Source organism: Lolium perenne, chromosome 7 (genome assembly GCF_019359855.2).
Source record: "Lolium perenne isolate Kyuss_39 chromosome 7, Kyuss_2.0, whole genome shotgun sequence".
Lineage (NCBI taxonomy): Eukaryota > Viridiplantae > Streptophyta > Magnoliopsida > Poales > Poaceae > Lolium > Lolium perenne.
In genome coordinates, this window is record NC_067250.2 from 140,340,202 (window position 1) to 140,343,760 (window position 3,559).

Genomic DNA, 3,559 nt, shown 5'->3' on the forward strand with positions numbered 1-3,559 from the left:
TAAACAACACATATATGATAGATTGATAATCAAATTGACATAGTATTCAATATTCATCGGATCCCAACAAACACAACATGTAGCATTACAAATAGATGATCTTGATCATGATAGGCAGCTCACAAGATCTAACATGATAGCACGATGAGGAGAAGACAACCATCTAGCTACTGCTATGGACCCATAGTCCAAGGATGAACCACTCACGCATCAATCTGGAGGCGGGCATGGTGATGTAGAGCCCTCCGGTGATGATTCCCCTCTCCGGCAGGGTGCCGGAGGCGATCTCCTGAATCCCCCGAGATGGGATTGGCGGCGGCGGTGTCTCTGGAACTTTTTCCGTATCGTGGCTCTCGGTAATAGGGTTTTCGCGATGGAGAGTTTAAGTAGGCGGAAGGGCAGGGTCGGTGGAGGCACGAGGGCCCCACACCATCGGGCGGCGCGGGCCCCACCCTGGCTGCGCGGCCCTGTGGTCTGGGCGCCTCGTCGCCCCACCTCGTATGCTCTTCGGTCTTCTGGAAGCTCCGTGGAAAAATAATACCCTGGGCGTTGATTTCGTCCAATTCTGAGAATATTTCCTTTGTAGGATTTCTGAAACCAAAAATAGCAGAAAATAGGCACTGGCGCTTCGGCATCTCGTTAATAGGTTAGTGCCGAAAAATGCATATAAATGATGTAAAGTGTGTATAAAACATGTGAGTATTGTCATAAAACTAGCATGGAACATAAGAAATTATGGATATGTTTGAGACGTATCAGAAAACCAACACACCAAGGACCTACCAAGAAATTGGCAAGCCCCGGAAGTTGATTTCCTATCATCCTTGTCCCCCGCCCAATCCGCATCGGTGTATCCATTGGGAATAAAGCTTGAGCCTTTGGGGTACCAAATACCATATCTTGGGGTATCAACCAAATATCGAAAGATTCTTTTGAGAGCCATCATGTGACTCTCTTTAGGAGACGCTTGATACCTTGCACACACAACAACACTCAACACTATGTCCGGTCTAGATGCACAAAGGTAAAGCAAGGATCCAATCATGGAGCGATATACCTTTTGATCCACCTCTTTACCATTGGGATCAAGTGCAAGATGACATTTAGTAACCATAGGAGTGGCTACACCCTTCAACTCGGTCATCTTGAACCTCTTGAGCTTGTCTTGAAGATATTTTGCTTGATTGATGAAGGTCCCTTCTCTCAATTGCTTGATCTCAAAACCAAGGAAGAACTTCATCTATCCCATCATAGACATCTCAAACCTATCGGTCATAAGCTTTGAAAATTCATCATTGAAAGCTTTGTTAGTAGAGCCAAAGATAATATCATCAACATATAATTGGCAAACGAAAAGCTCCCCATTGACCCTCTTAGTAAAAAGAGTGGGATCGATTAGCCCAACATCAAACCCACGGTCTACCAACAATTCTTTAAGGTGCTCGTACCAAGCTCTAGGAGCTTGTTTGAGACCATAAAGTGCTTTATCAAGCTTGTAGACATGGTTAGGAAAGTTGAGATCCTCGAACCCCGGGGGTTGCTTAACATAAACCTCTTCATGCAAAGGACCATTAAGAAATGCACTTTTCACATCCATTTGTTGTAATTTAAAGTTATGATGCGATGCATAAGCAAGAAGGATACGGATGGACTCAAGGCGAGCCACGGGAGCATAAGTTTCTCCAAAGTCAATTCCCTCAACTTGAGAGAAACCTTGAGCCACCAATCTTGCCTTGTTCCTCACAACATTTCCAAACTCATCTTGCTTGTTCTTGAATATCCATTTAGTGCCTATAACATTGCGGCACTCCTTTGGCTTCTCTACTAAGGTCCACACTTTGTTGCGCTTGAAGTTGTTGAGTTCCTCGTGCATAGCTTCCAACCAATCCGAATCTTCAAGGGCTTCAAATACTTTCTTGGGTTACACTAAAGAGATATAAGCATGATGATTGCTAAAATTAGCCAATTGCCTTCTTGTGGTAACACTTACCCTTAAATCACCAAGGACCTTGTCATGAGTGTGTTCACGGATTTCAAGGTTCCTTTCTCTTCTTGCTAGACGACGGGCCTCGATCTCCTCCTTGGTTCTTCTTGGCCTTGGAGGTTTCACTTGATCAACTTGATCATTTGGGTCCCCGTCTTGACCTTCAATTTGAGTTTCCTCAATTTCTTGAGAGTTCTCAACCTCATGTGCTTGATCTTGGACAACATTTGGTGAAGTGCAAACATCGAATGGAAACTCATCGGAGCCATCATGAATTCTTGATTGATCTTGTCCTTGATCTTGTACATGAGAAGTAGGGTCTTCTTCTTGTTCTTGGGTTGGTGCATCATTAGCTTCAAGAGATGGGGTTTATTGATGTTGAGAAGATGAGGGCTCCATCGTGGTAGAGCATAGTCCTTCCCGAGACGCCACACCGTGTCCCTCAATGGGGCGGAAAAATCCCACACCCATTCTTACTATGGCATCTTGAGGTATTTCATCACCTGCACATACATCAACTTGCCCCACTTGGGAGCCATCATTTTCTTCGAACTTCACACTACAAGATTCGATGATAATCTTGGAAGATATATCAAAGACTCTATAAGTGTGAGATTCGGCACCGTAACCAACAAATATACCCTCCAAAGCTTTAGGAGCAAATTTAGACAAACGAACTCCTTTGATTTTATAGAAACACTTACACCCGAACACCTTGAAGTATGAGATATTAGGCTTGTTGCCGGTGAGTATTTCATATGGAGTCTTGTTCAAGCCCTTACAGAGATAGAGCCGGTTAGATGAATGGCAAGCGGTGGAGATGGCTTCGGCCCAAAAATTATAGCGGGATTTGTATTCCGCCATCATACACCTTGCCATATCCATAAGAGTCCGGTTCTTCCTCTCCGCAACACCATTTTGTTGAGGGGTGTATGCAGCGGAATATTGATGTCTTATCCCCTCATCACTAAGAAAATCATTGAGTGTGTAGTTCTTGAACTCGGAGCCGTTGTCACTTCTTATTGCCATAATAAGGAGGTTGTGTTGGCGTTGCACCTCGGTGGCAAAGTCAATGAAGATTTGTTGAGTCTCATCTTTCATTTTGAGAAAGTAGACCCAAGTGTATCTTGAATAGTCATCAACAATTACCAAGCAATATTTCTTCCCACCAAAGCTTGCATGAGTGGTAGGACCAAAGAGATCCACATGAAGGAGCTCCAAGATCCTTTTGGAAGAGATGATAGTCTTGCTTGGGTGCGGAGAGTCATGCATTTTACCTTCAACGCAAGCCCTACAAACACGATCTTTGGCAAAAGAAAAATTTTCCATTAGTCCCACAATATGGTTCCCCTTGTGAAGACTTTGCAAAGTTCTCATGTTGACATGGGCCAAGCGGCGATGCCACAACCAACCCACATCCGCCTTTCCGAATAGGCACATCGCACTTGAAGTGGTGGTCCCCGAAAAGTCCACCACATACAAGTTATGTTCGCGATACCCAACGAAAGCGACTTTTAGAGTCTTGCTCCACAAGAGGACCACAATATCATTATCAATAAAGACGGCGAAACCCAT